This window comes from Ambystoma mexicanum, chromosome 2p (assembly GCF_040938575.1).
Source record: "Ambystoma mexicanum isolate Mex_15411 chromosome 2p, UKY_AmexF1_1, whole genome shotgun sequence".
Classification (NCBI taxonomy): domain Eukaryota; kingdom Metazoa; phylum Chordata; class Amphibia; order Caudata; family Ambystomatidae; genus Ambystoma; species Ambystoma mexicanum.
The window spans coordinates 1,360,734,635-1,360,758,502 of NC_090923.1; positions in this window are offsets into that span (position 1 = coordinate 1,360,734,635).

Consider the following 23,868-nt stretch of genomic DNA (forward strand, 5'->3'; position numbering starts at 1 on the left):
TAATATCTTCATCTGTTTCTGTGGCATAAGCTTCTTCACCTTGATCCCAAGATGTCACTTATCCTTGATACTTTCTTGATGCCTTATAGAATATCTGCACTCTCTGGTCACTGCATCTCTTCTGTGTGCATCATCTCTTACTGTGTGACATCACCATTCATCCTTACCCTTCATCTTCTCTGCTTCTTCAGGAATCTCATTTAAATGGCCATCATATTGTCTTGTATGCAGGTACAGTTTTTTCAATGGGTACCTTGCCTCCCAGATTTTCTTAGGTATAGGTACTCTCATTGGTACCGCACAGAGTCCACGCTCTGCTCTTTGTCTGTTCAACTGTTCCGTGTATGTCTCATACTGTTTCTGCTCTATACGTAATAGAGGTGGGGCAGTTGGAGTAGGGGTACTTGGCTCCTCCTCTACACTATCCAGGCTACGCCCTGTTTACTTCCTCCTTCCTCCTGGCCTAGTCTCTCTCCATTCCGAAGATCTCCTCAGCCTAGTGTTCGGACCTTGCAGGTTTATTTGTAGGGGTGTTGCCTGCCAGACCTTGCAATAGGTAGGCTCTGTACCAAAGATTCTCTACGGAGACTTGGGTGGACTAAGGGGAAATGTAGAGCATTCCAAATGCTCTCTCTCTTGTACTTCCAGCCCAACTAAGGGATTGACCGCTCCTCTGATGTTCCACTCTCTAGTTGATTCTTTCAACCAATCTCCTGTCTCCCTGCATCTCCACCCGCTCCTTGGAGGTTTGTGTTGATAGTCTCGGCCCTCAGAAACGGTTCACTTCTGCCTGGGTGAGAGAGATGGGGGCATGATTGGGAGTCTGGGTAGTTTGATCATCAACTACATTGCAAAGCAAGTTTGTTCATCACACATATGATATGATATGATATGGCATTTGTAACGCGCCTATACACAAGTGTTTCAAGGCGCAACGAGGCGGGGGAAACATAGTTATTTCATATGATTGTTCGATTTCATTTGGATGTGCTGCTAGAAGTCTGCAATGGCTAGATATAAAGATACTTCCTCTCACCTTAAACTTCATAGCCAAAAGCTGTTTGATCTGTTATTCAATTATCTTTACCAAACAATGTGTTGCTTAATCCAAATTAAGTGTGACAAATTCCCATAAAATTATGTTTTTCAATCGACAGATGACATACATAAGTAACATGTTCTCCCTGCATGAGTCACACCCCTGTTACTTCCCCTGCATCTAATGAGTTCAATTTGAGCATCATAATAATAAATATTTCCTATATAGCGCTACACACACATGGGTCTCAGAGCACAGACATAACCGATGACATTGTTATCCCACAGAGTGGTACTCAATTTATCAACCTCGAAGGATGAAAGGCTGAGTAGACCTTGCCAGGACACGAACCTGCCACAGCAGGCTGCACACAGATATCATGGGTGAGCGTTCAACTCGCTGTGCTATCTGACCCGATAAATATTGTATTATTTTCCTAACCGGAGTAAGAAAGCGAAGAAGGTTGAGAAATACATCTCAGCAGTATAGTTTTCATATATTCCCATGGCAGGGAGTTTTGTTCCTAGAGGTTCTACATTTTCGTTTTACTCCTCAATTCATCGAGTTTTTGTCTCCTTTCATAGTTCCCCTACGATCTCGTGGGTGTCAATTTTAAATTGTGATACATTCAGTATTTGTTGAATACAACTTCCATACTAGATCTCATTTTTGTTCTGCCTGCCATCTCGATATGTACGTCTGCACCCGTTTGAAAAGAGGCTGTGGCTAAGTCCAGTGACCTACACTACCAGTATCAAGGGAGGTGCTTCATGGCGTTGGTAGGGAGAGAATGTCTTGGGGGCCCTTCCTTGATCCCTGTGACAGGGCAGGAGAGAGTCACATGATGCAGCCCTACCTCAAGAGAGAGAGCATAAAGCTAAGGCTCGTGAACCCCGCTCAGTTGGCAAGTATACCACCCTCCCTGTCAATCAGTCACAGTGCTAATAGCAATAACACCTTTACCGGCATTCCGGATTGGGTGTGATTGCTATAGTTGAGTTACTGGTCTCAGGTGCTTGTTATCACATTGTCCATATGTGACAGGAGCATATAGCAGTACCTTGGGCAATGTCCTAATATGGATGGAAGATCATGTCCCAGAGTGGTGCAATACGCTTTTTTCATGCATAACAAAACGACCACATTTGTCAGCAGGGCATGTGGATCACTGCGGTAGACCTCATATTTGGGGTTGATAGGTAGGGTCACCGAGCCCAGGGCATAATGAATACTGAAAATAGTGACAGGCCATGCCAGCTGGCAGCACAGCGAGTGTGCCCGAGGCATTGCCATCCACAAGGACTGCTAGGCATGGACACATAGTGATACACTATATAAGTAAGAGATGGAACGAATCATCAAAAATGTTAGTAAATAAAGATATGTTTGAATATTATATTTTTTAAAAAACCTTTCATAATAAAAAAAACTATGTATTGAAGGGATGTTATGGTGAAAATGCCAAACAATGCTAACATTGGTCAGTAATGGTTAGGCATGCAACCATAACCCACCCCTGCCAAGCAATGATCATGACAGTGGCATCTGCTCGGAAGTTGCACAAGAGTGGTGAGCAAAGTTAAGCAGGAGCCACTGTGATTTCTCTGGGCAACCCTCCAATCCAATCTTTTTCAGCCTGCCATGCAAGTGGAACGACCATATGCAAATCAGGTGTGTTCCCGCCTAGGGGGCTTTCTTCTTTTCACAGTTGGGGCGCAATGGCGGGGTGGCCGCAGCCATAGGTGGATCTGTTACGGTCTGAGGAGAGGGCCAGCACAGATCTTTTTTATTTTTTTTTACCCGGGTGGACCTGGATGTTGGCCCAGGTGTCTCGGCACAGGAAAGTCGCGGCGAACCACAAAAGGAGCATGCATCGATCTCTTGTCTCTTTATAGGGTGACCCCAGCGTCTGCCTTTATTTGTTTGCATGCACCTTCTGCCTGGCTGCCAGGACATTCTGGAGTCCTGCTACAAGTTTACTGGGGAAGGTATTGGCACTGGGGGCGACTGGATTCCTCCAGGGCTTGAGCTGCCCCACCGGAGGGAAATTGCCATAGCTGAGCCATACCCGCCATAGCTTTTCTGCGATGCAATTACCACATTCTTCCAAAGGGGGGCAGCAGTGAGAGAAGCAATACCCATATTTTCATTGAAGAGTATGCATTGTTTGACACAAAGGCTCATTGCCTCTAGTGGGCTCTGGCTCTAAAAAATGAAGGCGCAGACTTGACGTGATCTGGAACCTTTTGGAATGGATGAATTATTTTCATTTGTGGGGTACTATTTTCTCTCATGCCACAGGGTTCACTTAACAATGCCATGAAGTTAGCCTACTTGCTGAAGGCCATCAATGAATTTTGAGTGAGGGTGAGCGAGCCCTACCGATCGAGAGCAACCCGAGGTCATAATATCAGGCCCATGGCAAGGCCAACTGTTGTCGTGCCTGCCCCCTTCCAAGCAGAATTCTACTGGAGTGCCGGAATGTTCAATGAAGCACTTCTGAAGCCAGGCTTCGTGGCCTGTAGAGGGCATGGCTGAAAGGGAAATCTCACTGACTTCTGGAGCCTGAGTCTGAGGTGCAAGCCTCTGGGCGGTCAACTGACAACTTATGCGGTCAACGGACCACTGGGCAGGGGTGTAAGAGAAAAACCTTTTTCCCCTTTGTCTCTCCCACTGTTCGGATCTCCTGAGTGGCACCACTTGTCCATACTCACCCACCTTTGGTTAAGTTGTGTCTCCTGCCCCCTTTCCTGCTAGCTGTGCGCGCAACTCCCCCTATGTTGCGTGATGCATCCTAGGAAAAGGCAAAAACCGCAACAGCAGCCCCAGGCAAAGAACCGCAACAGCAGCCCCAGGCAAAGGCCCAATTGGCTCTCATTACGAGTTGGATAGTTTTCCAGTGGTAAATCGGCCAGAATACCGCCCAGCGGGAATTACCGTTACTGCCACTAGGTCCGGCGAATTCACTGCTGGATAACAAGTGGTGGTGTTAGTCCCCATTAATTTGGAGTCCTAGGACTCCATTGGGGATTTCAGCGGCCTTACAGCCAGCAGAATTACTACCTTACGGTAACTCCACCAATTTTGGTGATTCAACATGAAGTGGGAGGATTTACCTCCAGCATGATGCTGGAGGTAAATCCGCCGTTCCAGGGCCAAAATCGTAGTATGGCAGAGCGGGGAAAGTAGGGGTAATTCCATTACCACCACTTTCTCACGCACCACCAAATTCGTAAGTTATAGCCAACGACAACAGCACAACACCCTTGCCTAGCTGACAAACCCACGCCCCCAGATAGCCTTTCGCGCTTTCCTTCTCCTTAGGCATTCAGCTCCCGCCCTCTCTCGCCGGCCCTTCCCAGGAGCTGCCAAGGCCTTCTCTGATGATCTTTGGGCCTGTGTTGATGAATTGAAATCCTTGTCCTTGTGATCTCCTGAATGCCTGGCCTAATTTTTCGAGGGCCTATCTTGATTTAAGGATTATCTTAAATTAAATAAAAAAACATAAACCGTAAGAAGTAAAGACAAAGACCTGTTTCCAAAATCATTGCATTTCACTTTTAAATAAGCGGTTAAATCCCACATGCCAACAATGCCCCTTTTCTATTCTGGAGATGCTGCCCAATCCTGGTTTCTCTTTGCGCTCAGGGGTTTTAGTCCTTGATTTTGATGTAGGGTTGTGCCAAGGTTTGGCATCGAGAAGTTTATTCAGCAGCCAAATCTCTGCTGAAATACACGTTATTTCGCTCTGCTTAAGTACTTCTTTATTTTTGGCTCCAGTCGAACTCTTTTGGGTAGACTCTCAAAAGCATGATTGCGCAAAGAGGCGCTTGCGCCATCGCGCCTCTCATTGCGACACATGAATTCTCAAAGAAAATCTATCTCCATCGAGGACAATCAGATGGCATCCGAAGTTGGTCAGGTGGACAGGGTGGGGAACATGGGGGGGGACCAACAATATGACTGGAGTAGAGCTAGACTACATGATAGACTACATGTCAGAGCATGGGGGCACCCTCTTCCAGCTGCATGGAGTGTAATCATCCGTTGATGTCTGGAATGCCCTCTGGATGGAGTTTACCACACATAGAAATGCTTTCGTTGCTGCTCACCTGACACTCAAAGAGGTAACACAGTGCTGGGGAGGTGGGGGAGAGGGAGTGGGGTAGAATGGTGCACAAAGGAGAAGCTGGCCGACCATCAAACCCATGCCAGTGGCATGAGGAAGACCAGCCACTGAAGGTAGCCTTCCACCTACGGAGGAGGAGGTTTCCACTGTCGCAACACTGCTGCAGTAGTTTTTATCAGGGGAATAGACACACCGGATGTAGAGGCAGGTGAGCACACACAAGGGCCCCATCATGTGCCCTCGGTGTGCCTTGCCAACATGTGCTGCGTGAAGCACAGGATGAAGCAAGATTGCCTGAGTGTGCAGGCAACAGATTCCTCCCCAAAATCACATGCAGGCCAGTGAATATCCAGTGGAAAAAGTGCTGTGCTTCATTGAGTGGTGTCCTGTACCTTCAAAGGCAACATATTAGACAGTGATGTTGTGATTAATGTATTTATTTATTGTTCATTTATAAGGCGCTTATACACCAAGACAGTGTTTCAAAGCGCTACAAGAGAAGGGAACAAGGGAGAAAATAAACAATGGAAATAACAATGAATACATAGAAAGAAACAGAGGTTTTACTAAGCCTTGTGTTATTGGAAGTGTGCAAGTGCAGTGAAAAGAAAAGGAAAACACAAAGGGGGGTGGGGTGAAGGTAAGTGCTATTAGGATCCCCTAGGGAAGGAAGTGCCAGAGATGCCCGTTGGGGAGGCAACAGGTAAGTGCATGGGCAGAGGCAACCCAGGGGAAGAGGGAGCTCTACCGCCCAACAGGTAAGTGCGGGGCAGAGGTGAAACCACCCGACAGGCGGGTGTGTGCCCACTGGGTAGTGCAGGAGGGTACAGGGGCTGATTGGGCAAAAGGCCCGGACACTATTGGACTCTTGAGAGATCAGCCGCCAATCTCAGCATCAGAGAGGATGGTTAGCACGAGAGGGGGAGAGGGAAGGAGGAGGAGAAGAGAAAGGTCTTGAGTTGTTTTTGGAACTTGAGGTGGTCCAGTTCAAGTGGCTAATCAGTGTGTGTTGGTGCTGCTGAATTCTTGAATAGAGCCTCAAAGTGCTCTGTCGCTGGAGTTGAAGTCTGAGTGCCTGTGTTGCGAGAATGCTGTGTCTATATATCCAAGGGAAAATGTGTCTTAATGGGCATAGGCCATGATGACAAAGGGGTGCATGGTAATTAGTTAACCATGCACAAATGTAACATCACATACCCAAAACCCTTCTCTCTATCACATACACACCACCCAACAGGATACCACCAATCACCATTGTGGACATAACAGTTGGAATAAGAGTGTTTTGCTTTTTTCCTTTTTTTCCTATGCTTGTTGGATGTGGAGAATATAAATGCACTTTTCTGTAGCTGGCCTCCTCTGTGTACAGTCTTTTTGTAAGGGGTTGGCGTGGAGAAGTTACAAAGGGCAGAATGTGTTCCACAGTGGTGAAATGTCCACTATTGCCTGGGGGAATTCAGTGACTAAACACATGCCCGTGGAAAGGTGGTCAATCTAATGTATGTTCCCTCCTCGTCCTCCTCCACCTCCTGGGTTGAAATGTCAGCAGGATGGAGTTTGTTGACCTTTTCAACTGTGTTAAGTGGTGTGATTGGTGTGATATGTGTCACTTGATTTTCCTATCTCTTGACTTGCACTCTTTCCTGGGCCACACACTTCACTTTTGTGGTGAAATTGTAACAGGCATTTTATAGAGCAAATCGTTTGCTCAACATTTGCGAATAGGGGGTTAAGAGCATTTTCGTCCACTTCGGATAGACACTGCCCCTTTGCAGGCTTCTTGTGGCTCATTTACATGCTTTCCACCCACTTTATGCAAATGTTGCCGTCTTTTTGTGCACATTCTGTGTGCTAGCACATCTCAGAGATGCACATTTATGTGAATCGTCTGCATCTTTTTCTTCTTGCACATCTCAGATTTGCATCACAAATTATTTTTTGAGAATATGACCGTTTGTCTTCTCATTTGAATTCCATGCAAACGCCCACAGTGGAGATTACAAAAGTGAAGGGAATGAAACCTTGTGCAGTGGAATTCTTGACTTAAATGGCAGACTTGAGTACAGTGGTGATAAAGCATTACGTAAATGCATAGTAAGAGAACATAACATAAAGGGTTTGTGCGTCAGAGAGAAGCAGTGGCTAGGATGAGTGAGAGGTGAGCAGGGCTGGTCCCTATGGGAAAGGCCTTTGAGGAACCTTTCTTAAATTTTATTTTGTATTGTATTCTTGCTGCAAGCAGCTTTTTACAATTACATAACACATCGTACTACAGCAGATCACCGAGAGACCGTCAGAGGACAAAGAACCCAACCGGGAACGGATGTAATTAAGCCGACCACCCACCAACACCCAATCAGAGACCCACACAGGACATCAGAATACAATGAACTGCCTTGAGAAAAACCATTGGTTGAAACATGTGTCGGCACTTAAGAATCCTAAGCATGTAGCTTCATGATTTGTAGTTACAGCAACATACCACACTGGGATGTATGTCACATGAGTGACAACCAATGTCAAACAACGAACATGTGTGAACAACTGACACAATAAAATTCAATACTTTCTCAAAACCTAAAAGGTGTACAATATTATTGAAGAAGAACCGAACGTATTGTCAATTAAAAACGAGTCATTACCCGATCCAGCGCCAACGTACAAGAGGGTTCCAATCCCAGCTAAAAACATATACTCAGAACTTGGACTGCAGGAGCTCTGTCCATTTGGAAACCCACATATGGGCAGCAGGAGATAACCAGTTGACCACAAATTAAGCAACAACACGAATAAACAACCTAGCGCAGAGATCCACAGTTCCTATAAGCTTCAACCACAAGTCATAAATCATTTAATATACACATATTACAACTTTAAGATCACAAACAAGATAAATATTGAATTGTTAATAGAATTCATTACATTCTCATTTAGGGTTAGTTAGTTTTTTTGTTTAACAGACCATTATTGTCCATGTCTGATTTTTAAATTTACAGTTTGGGTAGAGTGTGGGCAAGCAATATGCCTTCCCTTAACTCCATGGGAAGTTTATTTTTAACTCTTCTCTTTGTTTCTTTCCGTGAATAAGTTCAGGTCTCTGAGAATCTTCACAACTTCTGTCGTGATCTTCGGATCCTGTCCCAACACTAGTCTTTCCCAGAAGATGTTGGTTGTCAGCGACCAACTGTCATGCACAGATCTGGTCAACCTCATGATTCTGATTGTCTCTGTTCCTGCACACTCAATCAATATATTTTTTTAATGTTGGGCTCCTTGTGTGATACACCAACAGCAGGTGTTGTCTGGATAGTCAACCTTATGTCTTATATGTAGTATCTCTCTCACTGGTCGGAGGTTAAGACGGAATCTTAAAAAGTTAATTCTCCATTGTGGATTGGGGAATTGTCTCAAGTACATAGCGTGCCAGCCACTGGGTTTGTCTCACAAAGATAAAGCTTGATATAAATTCGAGCCCCTCACCATGTCAGATCCATGACATCTCGTTCACATTTTAGGAGGATTGAGGAGACTTGTAGCTTGAGTTTATTGAGAAACGGGTTGTCACAATTTGTTAGCATTTCTTTAATGTTCTCAAATAGGGAGATTTTCCGCGGGTCTACTATCTGTCTAAAAAGGGAAACACTTTCCTCTCGATCCTGGAGTTTAGTGACTCTAGACCCAACTCGTAGCGCAATCCTGAGATGGTTAACGATTGGGGAAGGTTGAGAACCCCTTTCCATAGTTTACCCTCTAATCTATTCCAATTAATGCTCTCTCTCATTGGATTTATCTCAATTCTATAGGTAACCGAAGGTATGATCTTTCCTGTATAGAATTTCACCAAAGGAGTCAAGGAAAATATGCAGTAGGAGTTGAGTATTTTTTTCGTTTGTGCTCCCAAGTTCAGAAATTTGTATTCTAGATCTTGCATCAAGAGCCCCATGGTGGAAAAGCTTCTTATTTGAAACCCAAGTATATCACATCCATTACAACTGGAATTTGGCGGAAGTCCAGGTACCAGTTGAAGCTTGCTTCCTGTTTTCTTGGATTTTTGAATTTAACGATGTTGGATTTAGTGGGGTTAATCTGCAGAATGTTTTGTTTCGCATACGTCCCCAGAGTCGCTACGAGGCGTTGTAGCCCTATCAGTGCGTGGTCCAGCAAGACAATATCATCTGCATAGGCGATCCATGATAGTCTTTGTTTGGCCACTTTCGTACCTGCCGGAACCATACCATCCAAGCTTTTTGATAGATCTGCTAATTAGAAATTAAAGAGACAGGAAGCAAGCGTACAACCTTGCTTGATTCATCTTGCAGTTCTGATGTTTTCGCTCAATCTTCCTGCTTTAGCCAGTCTGATTTGTAGTTTGGTGTGATTGTGGAGCTCAATCACAATTGCTTGGAAAGCGTTTGGTATTCCCCAACTTTTTAGCTTGTTCCATAGTCGGTCTCTATTGACGGTATCGAAAGCTAGGGAAAATTCAATCCATGCCGCATTTGATGTGTAACTTCCTTTTTTAAACGACTTTCTGGTTATTAGACATTAGAGCACTATTTAGCATCGTCAACAGACCAGTGCGAAAACCAATTTGTTGTTTTAGCAGGATCCCCTTGTCTTTTGCCCAGGTTTCAAGTTCTTTCAGCACTATTCCCGTGAAGATTTTGCTGTCTACATCCAGTAGGGAGATCGGGCGACAGTTTTTCAGATCTTCCCAATCTCCCTTCTTATAAATGGGAATTATTAATGATTTTCTCCAGGACTCTGGAATTTGTTTTGTTTTAATTAATTCACTAAATAAAATTGTGAGAACTTCTGACCATAGTGGGATGTTGGACTTTAATATTGCAATATTGCGTTGGTCAGCCCATTTGGGCCAGCAACCCTGGATGGTGATGATTTTTTAATCAGTTCTGTTATGGTATTTTTGTCAATGGTTACCTCCCAGTCTCCACTGTGTGAAGTCTCTTCGACGGCTCTTGTAGATCCTTTAAAATGGTTGCTTAGGTAAGTCTGCCATATTTCTTCTTCTTTGAGGAAACTTGAAGAAGCTGCAAAAGGTAGTGATGACCAGCAGGCCTTGGATAAAGTCAGTCATTAAGGCAATGTAAATGGTTTTATATAGTGCCATTCGGCCAATCATGGTGGCCTCGCTAAGCATGGCTCTGTAAGAAAGGCGGGCAGGCTAGTCATATAGCCGGAAAGACAGATGCAGAAAACCTGTAGTGTTGATGGGTGCATGTCTGAAATACCTATTACCTTTGTGCTGGAATGAAAACTCTGTGTTCTTTGTTGTGGGTAAGGACGGGTTCAGGTTAGCCGTAAGGGAAGCCCCTGGGTTGTGAAGCATCAATTGAGAGATTTGGTTGTTGATGTAAGATGAGTAGGAGTCTATTAACAGCACCAGAGCTGGTGGGTCATCTGAAGGGAGTGACTGTGGGCTGGAATGGGGGGTAATGGCCTGGCAGCCCAAGTTAATGGCCGGAGCGAAGCAAGGGCCATTAACGAGGGCTCCGGGCTGTTAACCCCCGTTACAGCTCTTGGAACAGGGGCTTAAGGCCATTAACACCCCAGGCTACCAAAGCAGTAACCCGGGGTGCTAAAAAAGTATTTTCCTTCGTTCAACGGGACGCTGCACACGTCCTGTTGAACAAAGGAAAATTATTTACAAAGATGGCCGCCATGGGGGAAAGAGCAGATGCGGTGGTGGCACCCACCGCTGAAATAAGGTAAGTATGGGTGTGGGGGGTGTAAAAAAGGGGACGAAGGTGGGGAGAAGAATGTGCCAGGGGGGAGTCTGCCATCAGGTGGCATGGAACGTGGGCTTTCACCTGTGGTTCAAGCCTGCGTTCCTAGCCACCTGATTGGCTGACACCCCCCTCCAGGGTGCTAATGAAGAGTAAGGTTGCAAGATTTGTAGTATCAAAATATTTGTTGAGGGGTGAGCCAGGCAGAGTGACATGCCCCCCCAAGAGGCCACCCAGAGGAACTTCATGTTGATATAGCCCTTGCTCATTTGATGTCATTTGTAGGAGGAGAGGTGAGTAGGACGGACTTTGATGTTTGGAATTGGAAGACCTCCCAACAGGCTGTCACTAGGGCTGGGAAAATAATGTACATGATGGATGGTGTAAGGAAACTCCCCGCTGACTTCTCACTTTTGGTCTATGAGAACTTGCTTATGGGGAACTCTCTCCATTGCACTGTAGGCCAGTTTGCCTCAAAGGGAAAGGTATGAGAGATGAGAGTACTCTCTGATGTGTACGGAGAGATATATATAGAGAGAGAACCCTCTATCTGCTCAAGTTATCGGTTGGGTTGTTGATGAGCGAGAAGCATAGAAAATGCCACATGGCCTTGCATCCTCTAGTGTGGTAGGAAGGAGGGAGGTGAGGAGATGTGGAATGGCATACGATGTAATTCAGAGAGTCCCCAACAAGCAAGTGCCTTCTTAGAGCTCGTTGGCTCTGGGTAGATTCAGTCCCATGCCAAGCTTTGAGGCAAGTGATTGACCCTACTCCAACCATAGCAGCCTTCCGAAAACTTTCTGTTCAGAAAAAGCTTTCTCGCGATATGATATGATAGGTTATTTAGAACGCGCTTAATACCCAGTGGTTTCTAAGCGTGGACCCGGGGATCCGACCTGTTGTGCTCCATGTCTTCTTGCTAACAAGAAAAGCACGTTGCCCCTAAGCTATCCACCCAAAGGCAGAGAGCCTCAGGAAGTGGAGAAGGAGCAATGCCAGCCCCAGGTCTGCCAACGCCATGTGCAAGATTTTTCGTTGCGCCCCCGCTCAGACACCCTGCCGCCCACCTGCCCCACTCTCCCCAACATTCTGACAGCATTATAGCCAACCCACCATGAATGCAGAACAGCAGGGGGCTCAGTTCTTAGTAGGTGCTGTGCCAGACTGATATTTAAGTTTACATGACACTGAGCTGGAGGCAAGGCACCCTTTATTTGCTGTACCGGGGAGGGGACGGTTGCGCCCTTGTGCAGCCGCACCTCCTGGGTGCACCTTGAGCCGGCACTGAGAAGGAGAATTGAGAGCGCTCTGCATGTGCTGTCAGGGAACTCATTGTCTGGAGTAAGGTGTATAGCCGACCTCATGGTACTGCTGCAGTGAAGCCAGTCAGTTATCCTTTTCAGGATGCATTCATCCTGGGCGGGGCAAAGTGCAACGAGGAGCACATCAGGAATATTGATGAGGAATCATTTGCAGGTGTGATGCATTGCAGCCAACAGCGGATGCAGGTGCCAGGTTCCAGGGGATAGCAGGCTTCCAACTCTGCATTTACATTCACAATGAAACTTTCACCGCACCCCGCTTCCCTTAAAAGGTCCTGGGTCACAATGCATACTAGAGTGCAGCATTATGAGCAGGGCTCCTGGGTGCAAGCCGCCATCTTGGGGGGATGGCTGGCCTCACACCTGAGGCTGCTCAGTGCACAGTAGAAGCAGTCCTGCAAGGACCACTTTGCGGTTGGTTGTCGCTTTCCTTGGACGGACGATGGCAACTCAATGTTTTGAGCCCACATGAGCGGCTAGAGAGCATTGCTATATTTCCAAGGGAGCTGCAAAGAAGGAATGAAACATGCTTTGCACCTAGTCTCCCTTGCCACTTGCAAGAGGTTTCTGTGCATGCAATAGGGAACTGATTGCAATGCCCATTGGTTTCCTTGCAAACTGTCACTTTGCATGCATGTAGCCTGCCTCCTTGAGCTGTACTGTATTTGCATATATACCCTCCTTTTGTAGAGGGCGCTAGAGAGCCGTCCAAGATGGCAGCTCACTAGAGAGCTCTGCACCGATCCCGAGAAAGATACTGATAAAATAGCTTCATACACCCCTGAGTCCCCCTCCATCGGTCACGATATAGTGTCCCAAGGCTCTAACGCCTGGCGGATACCAATTTCAACGCCATCCGCCAACATCCTGGTCAATGCAGCGGCGCTCCATTACGGCAACGGGGCGTTCGATCCTCCAGCAACATCCTTACCCAAGCGATCACCCCCGGATTCGACCAAAGAGCAGGCTGCCGAGCAAAGAGAGCGGTGCCCCGATCCCCTGGAGGTGGTGCCTACGGCGGGCCGGAAATTCTCGGTCCGAGAATAGCAGAAGCAGCTGAGATCCTGCTCGGCCTACTTGCATCATCGGGCCTCCGGACGGACGGGGCGCTGCCGCTCGCCTCCAACTTGCGAGGCCCTCCAGACCCAGCCGGAGCGGAGAGGGAATGAACCTGGACACATCGCCGGCGTCAGGTAGGAGAGACGCCGCCCCGGCCTTGTCCACCCCGCCCCAGGTCTCGGGCCCGGCCTGCAGATTCCCGTACAGCAGCCAGACCCCGTGGGAGTGACGATCCACAAGCCTCCGACTCCTCAAAATCCCAACGGCCGCAGCCCTAGCCCCACCTCCAGCGAACAATCCGTCAACATCGAAGACACCAGACACCCTACGCAACGAACAGGCGAGAGGCCCGGCCGAGGAAGTACGTTAAAGCTCATGGCGTGCTACGAACTCTCCAGCTCTCCAAACCCTAACAGCCCCACGCCCCACCATCGCCAAACGCCCTGCCGGCGGTACCCCGATCACGGCCAAGCGTACACCGAACACAGCCACATGGAAGGCTCCTGCTGTTATTCTGAAACCCGACAGTGGGGCACGACAACCACAGCTCTGCATAATTATCACTCAAGCCGCCCACTAAATCTCCTGCCAACACCGCACAAGTCCGGTAGCACCCTCCAGGGCCAGTCGAGTGGGCCCTACACATCTTGTGGCGTAAATTCAAATTGCACACGCTGGCCCAGCAAAGTCAAGAATCCATACCAGCATGGGCAAAACAGACAAAACGCAGCGAAAATTAATGTTCGAAACCGGGGCGATAGCCAAAACTCCCAAGCAGACGAATCGAGAGATTGCACCATCGCCAAGCATGGAACAGGAAACCGGATAGACACCCCCCCAATCCCTCGACATACGAGAAATACTGCTCGAACTTAAAACAGGCATAGGCAACCTTGATGCCAAAATTGACACCCTCTCATCCAAAGTCGACCAAATACAACACTGGCCTGATAAACACGGCGAGAGGCTTGACACCGTTGAACAGAGGGTCTCCGACCTTGAGGATAACGCCACATCCCTGTCCTCCAAAGTGTCATCCCTAGAGCGCCAAGTAAAAGAAATTGTCGCCAAAAACGAAGACTTAGAAGGGCGCAGCCGCCGCAACAACATTAGACTGGTGGGGATCAGAGAGCAACAAAATCCTGCAAAAATGGAAGACTTTGTGGAACAACTATGCAAAGAAATCTTCAGAGCAACCACCTTCTCGCCACTATTTGTGGTTGAAAGGGCTCACAGGATCCCGACCAACTGCCCAATACCAGGAACGACACCTCGCCCTATTATCGTCAAACTGCTGAATTGCAAAGACCGGGATTTAATACTCAGGCTGGCCAGGGACAAATGCGACATTCAATTTGATGGCAACAAAATCCAAATCTTCCCTGATTTCTCACCGGCGGTACAAGCGTCCCGGAGAGCCTTCGGTGGAGTTAAACGTCGCCTCCGAGAGGATCAAATCCAATACTCAATGCTTTTCCAGCCAAATTACGCATCCTCCATGCTGAAAAAACACAATTTTTCACATCACCAGAAGAAGCCAACATCTTTCTCGACAATATTGGATGTCGCCCATTACGCAAAATGTCTATACCACGAAGGACAGAGAGGAACGGGAGCGATCCGCCCTGAAAAGTGCTCCACATCCAGTTCGACCTGGGGGATCGGAAAATGAGCAAAAGTCAGTTACACACACCTCGGGATGGGTGTTTCTTGGAGGGCACCAACGCCCCGTGCACAGCACTGTTCACAAAGTTATCTAGGGAGGGGTCATCTTCGGGCAGGTTGGAGGTTGCCCGACAGGGAGGGGAAAAGGGGAGATGGGACTCAAGTTGGGGAAAGAGTTCCCAGAAGAAACGAGCCAACAGTTTAAGACGTGCACTGACCGGGGCCAAAACCAGCCCCACCCGAGCCCGACCGGGACCACCGCCTCCACCTCGATTATACGAAACTCCTGTTCGAATCGACAGGCACTCAAGAAAAACCGCGTTAAGCACCCAAAATCACCAAACAGCAATAGAGCAGCGGAAACAAGGCAGCAACTCTAAGAAAATTCAAACTAGCTAAATGGAACATTAAAGGGGGCAACCAGCCTACCAAAACCAGGAAGTTGTTACACTACCTCCGACGCCACAACGTCGATGTGGCCCTCATCCAAGAGACGCATTTGCGACCTAACACAGAAAACCACTGGGCAAAAACATGGGATGCCACAGATACTTAGCCTCGTTTTCTTCATACGCTAGAGGAGTCGCCATACTCATCAACAAAACAACAAACTTCAGGCTATTGCAGACCCAGAGAGACTCCGAAGGGAGAACACTGCTTGTTCACTGCACCATAGACGGGGAAGAAATAATCATGATTAACTCCTATGGCCCCAACATCGATGGCTCCAACAATTTCGACTGGGTCCAAACCCACATTGCATCAAACAGGGAAGCCACAATAATATGGGGCGGCGATCTAAAAACCCCCCTCAATCCACACACAGACAAAACACACAAGACAACCGCCCCTCGCTCCAAGGTGAGTTTGCAAATAACCGAAATATGCAAAGCACACGATCTCATCGACATATGGAGAAGCAAACACTGTGACTCCCAGAAGTTCACTTTCTACTCATGGGTTCACAAATCCAGCTCGAGACTCGATTACATCTTTGTGTCGACTCATAGTAGACCCCAATGGGGCGATTGCCAAATACTACCCAGGTCCATCTCAGACCATTCAGCGGTCACCTTAGTGTGCACAACATCTCGGAGCGACTTCACCAGGCCCCAATGGAGATTCAAGCCCAGAGCCCTCCAAGATCAACTCTTTGCTGATGAATTACATTCTGAACTGAACACATTCCTTGAGACAAACCAAGACACGGTGGCTTCGCTGGGAACACTCTGGGAGACGCTGAAATGTTTTATCAGAGGAGTGTGCCTAGCAAAAGAAAATGGAATCCTAAAGAGGTTAAGGGAAGAATTAAACAAATGCGAAAATCGCCTCAAAATACACGAACAAGCAGCAACAGTCACAAATACTCCCAGCTCGCTAGCTGCACTCAAGGCAGAATTGGAAACTTTCAGATCACTAGCAGACAGAGAAGCCAAATTCCTAGCAGGCCACCACAAAATCCGCCAGTATGGCGAAGGGCAACGGCCCGGTGCACTACTTGCAAGACTAATCACCGCAGAACGAAAACCCACGACGGTCGAGGCGGTGCTTGACATGTCGGGAGCCCTCGTGTACTCTGAAGACGGCATATTGGAAACATTCCGCAAATTTTACCAAAACCTGTATGACTCCAATTACTCCAGGGAGCCCACCGAAATAACAGAATACCTAAATACAACCGAACTATACTGGACGAGCGCCGAGTTACGTGAACCGTGAACACACCCATCACTACGGCAGAGATCCAAGAAGTCATCAAAGAACTACCGAGCACCAAAGCCCCAGGACCGGATGGCCTAACAGGTGAATTTTACAAATTTTTCACAGATATTCTAGCCCCGCTCTTACTCCAGGTCTACGAAGAAGCCATAGCCAAAGACCAACTACCACCAAACCTTTACACAGCGAATATCATTCTCCTACACAAAACAGGTAAACCCCAGGAAGATTGTGCCTCCTACAGGCCCATATGGTTAATACATTTGGATAACAAAATCTTTGCAAAAATCCTAACTAGAAGGTTGATGCCACTCATGCCCGCAATGGTTCTGGCAGACCAAGCAGGATTCGTCCCAGGCAGAAACACAACATTCGGCCTCAGAAGAATGTTTGGAGCAATGGAGGCCCTCAACCCAGAAAACCAAGCGGTAGCAGTGCTTCTCGACGCTGAGAAAGCGTTTGATTCTGTGGAATGGCCCTTTCTATTTGCAATATTAGAACGAATGGGCCTCGGCAAATGATTCATCCAAATGATAGGCCTCCTCTACAAACACCCAACATCTAAAAGTAAACTTGGAAACAAAAGCTCCTCTGAAATCCTTTTACACAGAGGGACCAGACAGGGCTGCCCGCTGTCAGCATTACTCTTCGCCCTGGTCATGGAACCCCTAGCGTCCGACCTAAGGCTGTATCATCTGCACAGAGGGCTCGCCTTCGGCCCGCACAAATTGGTGGTTTCACTTTATGCCGACGACATAGCACTCTTCCTTCGTGACCCATACGACAACCTGAATCCGGTGATGCGAGCAGTCCTCAAATTCGGCAACTTCTCAGGACTAAAAATTAATAATGCAAAATCGATAATTTTCCCTCTCACAGAATCAACCAAAGAATTCCAGGACGACTTTGGCTTCCACTGGCAACACTCGAAGGTCCGGTACCTGGGGATCCTCATGTCCAGAACCAGCACTGACATCATGCAAGACAACTACGAGACGACACTCGACACTATCCAAACTAAAGTGAACAGATGGAAAACGCTTCCGCTCACACTTTGGGGCAGAGTGTCCCTAGCGAAAATGGTAATCCTCCCCAAACTACTCTACCTCTTTACAAACATCCCTCTACTACTCACGCAAAAATTCCTACAACAAATTAAGTCCATCCTTCTTGACCTCGTCTGGGCAGGCAAGGTTGCCCGAATAGCATACAGCATTATGATCCTGCCCATAACGCAAGACGGATTGGCTCTACCCGATATAGAAGGCTACTACTGGGCAGCGCAAGCCCAGTTCCTGAGCCATTGGTATGCGACACACACTTCATCCGGCCACATGTGCAAATCGAAAGAGCTCTGGCAACACCCTATCTACTCCGCGCAGTCATACTCAACGACCCACCGACACCTTCAACACCAATGAACACTATGGTCACGACGCACACGATTTGGAAGAAAATCGCCAAAAGAAATGGAATCCAGACCAGATATTCTCCCCTCCTTCCGGTGAGAAGCATTCCAGGGATACCTATAACATCTGAAAAAGTGTTTCAGCTTTGGACCAAAAAACTGCAAATCCACTCATTGGCCGATCTGTTTCCGAATGGCTCGTTCCTGTCGATTCAAGAAGCCCGTGACAAAGGTGGAAACAACGCCCTTGATGTCTTCATGTACTACCGAACTCGTCACGCCATGCAGACCATCTTTGCTACATTCCCACTCCAACCACCGACTTGGCCACTGCTCCACGGAGTTATACAAGCCCAAGGCGATGGCCGCCTGGTGTCAAATATCTACAAGGCCCTGCTAACGGAAAAACTCACTCGCTGCTCAAAAGCTTGAACGAAGTGGGAAAGAGCTCTGAACATTACGATACTCGATGAAGACTGGTCATACATACTTCGACTCACAAAGAAAGTGGCAATAAACACAAGGTACAAACAAATTCACTTCAACTTTGTCCATTAGGTCTACCACACTCCAGTAAAACTACACGCCCAGAGGACGACAATATCCGCCTCCTGCTCTCGCTGCGGGCACTCGGAGGCTGACTTTGTCCACCTGGCATAGTCGTGCCCCGAAATTGGAGCGTTCTGGACAGCAGTCCTAGAGAAAATCTCAGCTATAATCTGAGTGCAACTAGATCCCGACCCAACACTGACCATGCTGAGCCTAACCAACCAACTACCAGAACATACCAGAAAACTGGCGAACCTACTTTTGGTCCTGGCACGCAGACGAATAGCTTGCAACTGGGGCAGAGGACCGCCACCAAAACTAAAGCAATGGCTCCATGATGTCACCTACTGTCAAGATGTCGAAATGAACTACTTACGAACTCTGCCCCTCCACGCACGCCCCCCAGATATCTGGGGCCTCTGCATAGCATACCTGTTAAATGCAGACGACGACTCGATTTCACAGTCTCCACCACCAACACAGAACTGTCACAAGCAACCGGATACCTCAAAAGCAGCCACTAGTGCCGAATAACGAAAACACTAGAACTGATAAGAAACTGTGCTAAACATCAAGCGGGAATCGTTCTGAGGGAGGGAGGGGGGATAAGGGGTCTCGTTGACCGGTGCACGGTCTGGTAATGTCTTATCATTTCATTGTTGTAAAACCAATAAAGAAAGTTAAAAAAAAAAATACCCTCCTTTTGTACATCTGGTCCCCATTTTTTTGTTTATCTTATTAATTTTTGGCTTACATGCTTCAAATAAGGATTTTATTTATTTATTATTTATTACACGCCCAGACCCTGGGGTATCCCAGTGAGGATGTTGCAATGACGACAATCAAGAGAAATAAATATCATGGGCACATTTAATGCAGCGCTTTTTATTGTGCTTTTGAACATGATTTATTAATAAAACACCCATTCGGCTTTTTTGAAAATACTTGATGCCCTGCTCTGTTTTCAGCTTAATACAAAATATGCTGTTTGGTACACTGCTAATTTGTAATGGGTAAATTCCTGACTACAAGTCCCAGAATGCAAAGAAAAAAGCAGGCCTGCACTAGCATCTCCTGAATGGGGTGGGCGGGCGGAGTCGGCATAGATGGGCAAATTATCCCAACTGCTCCTTCCTTCCCACTACTACTTAAACACTTCACAAATAGTCTGATCTTTTATAAAAAGCCCAAACAATTGGCATTGAAAAATACTTGTTGTTCGGTTCACGCAGTTTAGGAGCCTTCCCTTCAAGGGTATCACTTCAGTGCTATCTCGTAACATGGGGTTGTCCTGAACTGGATTAACGAGTAGTGGACAGCAGCAGTTGAAGGACAAGGCAGACAGCTCCCGACTCCAGAAGGACAGAAAGGGGGCCTGCATCACTGCTGGTGTGCTTGTACATCGTGGCCTAACCAAGGACACTGGGTTCGAGATATGCTTGCAAGGGACGGTGTCGCTGTGCATTCATGTGCCCGAAGGTGCTTGGGGCGATTCATTTAACAGACGTTCAAGCTGCACCGGCGATCAAAGTGACACAGCCTCGGAAACCAATCCTGAAAGACTTGCAAAATGGCCTCACTTTCATGCTGTCTTGTGAATCTTCATGAAACCTTCCCATACAAATATGCATAACACTCTGAATTTCTGTCGGCATTTTGTGAAGTTCCGGCTGGGGAGCAGTGGGCAGAAAGAAATTGGCAGGATCCCCCGAATTGTCTTTTGCCTGCAGTTTTTAATAGGGCAAGCTTTTCTCTCACGTACAGCAAAAACCACTGGACCAGTTTTCAGTAAACCTTTTCAAGAAGCTCACACCTGGTCCCGAACGAGTGTTTTTCCTTTTTGTGTTGCAACCCCATCCTGCGTATTTCTACAATTCCCATAAAAAATGGTTAAAATATTGTTGGCAATATTTTGGCGCCCAGGCCTTATTTGCAGACCCACACATCGATTTAAGGGGGCTTAGTCTTAGTTGTGTATTTAAAACGCGCTTAATTAATACCCAGAGGTTTCCAAGCGCTGACCAGCGGATCACACCTGTGTTGCTTCGTGTTGTCTTGTTTCCAAGACGAGCACGCTGCCGCTGAGCTATCCTCCCCGGCATTCATTTGCCACTTTGGGTTCTTATGACTGGGTCCGCGCATTTTAGTAAGGGACAAACAGATTGGCTATGTTTGGGATTTACAATGTGCAAACTTAGCTAGCAGGCAACATAGGGATGTACCAAGGGGTCTCACCCCTGGGATTCCAAGTAAAGGTGCAAGGGTGGCAGAGGGGTCCGCATGGGTAGGGGAGATTGTATACACACAGTTGATCAGGGCGGCTTAACGAGGTCACCACACCCATATACTCACAAAATTGAGAAGCTGATAAGAATCTAAGGGAAACACTTTTGCAAAAGAAATTGGGTTTTTCAAAAAAGCTAATTTGATATAAAAGTTCAAAACAAATCAAAATTCAACAGGACAAAGGAACTGACAGATCCACACATAGTTGATGAACTGAACAAACATTGTGGTCATAGACATTTCATGTGAGACCGACATACAACAAACATCAAAAGCCCCTTACAGTTCCACGGGACCGTAAAATCTGATTCATAAATGAGTTGATTTAAACAACGGAAGTAGTGACAGTGTTGGTGTTGCACACTGTGAGAAGGAATGTCGACGTGGCATGGGTAAGGGGAGATGGGGAAAGGTGGGAGCTCCAATGAGAGAGGTTGGGTGGAGCGATCAGCGAGTGCCAAGATGTTCTCTGAACAGGTGATACTTCAGGTCCTCCAGAAATGGAGGATGGAGGGGGCCAGTCTTATCTGCATTGGTAGCCCGCCTCAGAGACAGACTGCATGGCTGGAAAAAGCGGTGTTATCATTTGTGTTCCCCCTTGAAGTTCTTTGCTTGCAGCCTGGCAGTGCTGTGGCTTCTGGCGGTTGACCGGCCTCTGGGGATGGGGAGTTTCTCAGCCAAGTAGAGTGGTGTTTTGCCGCTGGCTGATTTGTAGTGAGGCAGGCAGTCTTGAACCTAGTGCATGCTTGAATACGGAACCAGCACAGGGCCTTGAGAAAGGGGGTGATGTGGTTGAATTATATTAGTCCTATCAGGAGGCACGCTGCAGAATGCTAGATGGCTTTCAGAGGGGTGAAGGTAGCATCTGGGGCTCCTGCAAGTAGGGTGTTGCTACCATCCATTTGGGAGATGACCAGGGCTTAGCCAACTATTCTGAAATTCAGGGCAGGGCGGAAAAGATTGACATTGCTTTTCAAGTCTTTTTGGCGATGTGTATTTTGAATGAGAGGGCACAGTCGATGGTAAAGCAGAGAGATTTTGCACTGTGCAAGAGTCAAGGTGTGAGTCCATCGGGATTCGTGCCATTCAGACAATCTTTGACGAGGGATTCCTTGATGGGGTTCCCCAGGACAATTCATTTGGTCTTTATTGGGTTTAGCTTCTGGTGGATGCTTCACATCTAGATTTGAATGAAGGACAACAGTACTTTGATGGATGTTGTTGATGCATTTGATCTGTACATACATCTCACCAGCTGCATATTAGGGTATCCAGATGTCGGTGTTGGCGAGGGGTTCCCCAAGAGCTTCCATGTAGAGGTTCTAGATGGTAGGGAAAAGCTTGACGCCTTGTGGAGCTCTGCAAGATATCTGCCTGGTGCTGGGATCTGTTGAGGCCGATCTGGAAAGAGGGCTATTCTGGTTGGTTTAGGATCTGTGAGAAGTTTCTAAATGGCCCCTGCTGTGGTCTCCAGATTTTTGCAAGCTTCTGTGGCCTCTTTGCCGCAAAAATGTCAAAAAAGGACATATTGACTTGCATATTCCTGTTGCTGCCTCAGACCCTAAAGGGGTGTCACAGGACCCTTTTTTGCTTTGCTGCCTTACTGCACCCTTCTATGACCCCTGACCTTGCTCAGTTTGTGCGAGGGGGAAGAGGGCTTTAATATGGCCATTTTCAAAGTTTGTGTAGCAAGGGAACCAAGCATGTCTAGTGGCCACAGTGGGTAGCCTCTGGCAAAAGTGACCATTGGCACAGCCACAGGCTGTGATAGTAGAAACCGTTGGTGCCTTGAAGGGTGCCCAGTCAAGTCCAAAGTCCATGACGGGGCAATTTGATCACCGGGTGCAGTCTTGGGCCATGGCCAGTAGCCAATTCAGGCGGCTTGCAGGTGCCTGGGGCATGGACAAAGTCTATGCCATGGGCAAAGTGGTAACTTGCCTGACCAGTTGGAAAATCAAGTGGCTTGGTGGTATCCAGGTCTGGTCAAAGGGCGAGCCAATGGCAAAGTGGCCTTGGCCGCCATGCCCAATGGGAAAATGAGGTGCTTTGGTGTTGTCCAGGTGTCTCTTAGGTGCCTGGTGTATGGCCCAAGGCATACTCTACACACATTGGCCTTTAGGCACTGCCACAGACAGTCTAGTTGGTGTTTTGGATACATTGCAGGTGCTGATGTCATGTGTGTTTCACTTTTAGGCCATATAGCCCTCTCTTTGACCCCTCTTCCCTGAGCTTGTCTGCGGTCGGAGTGGTGTTTAGTGCTACAATATGCATCTTTTAAAAGTTATTTTCAATTTGGGATCTGTTAATGGCCACTGGGCACAGTGAATTGCCTGGGGTGCACTGGACGTGGCCAAATGCCATGCCCCTGACAAAGTGGCCACTGGGCACACAAAGTTCTTTGGAGTGCCCAAATCATTGCTTTTGGCCATATCCTACGGCTACTTGGGATGGCCAATGGTGATAATGAGTCGGCAAATTGGTTGGCTTGGGCTTGCCTTTTCATGGGTGAAGGCCATGCACCAGACAAAGTTGAGGCTGGGCATGGCCACAGGCCATTGGGCAGATCAGATGGATTTAAGGTGTTGGGGTGTCTAGATGGTGCCTGAGGCATGGCCAAAGTCAATACCCCGGGCACAGTGGCCACTAGACATTGCTGCAGATCATGCCCAGTGGGCCGATTGGATGCAAGGCGGCAAAAGGTCATGGCCAGCGGTGTACCTAGGCCAAACTTTCAGGGGGTGGGTGGTGATGTTGCCCTTCAAATGTTGTGAGAGGCGCTACCTTCAGAGACTTTGGACAAACTTACTTTTGTGGGGTGCATCTAACTTCTTTGCACAGTTTAATGAGACTATTCCAGTGCAGCTTCAATATTTATTTATTTATTCATTTATTTTTGCATTTGTTAAGCGCTCTAAACCAGGAAGCATCAAGGCACTGTTTACATA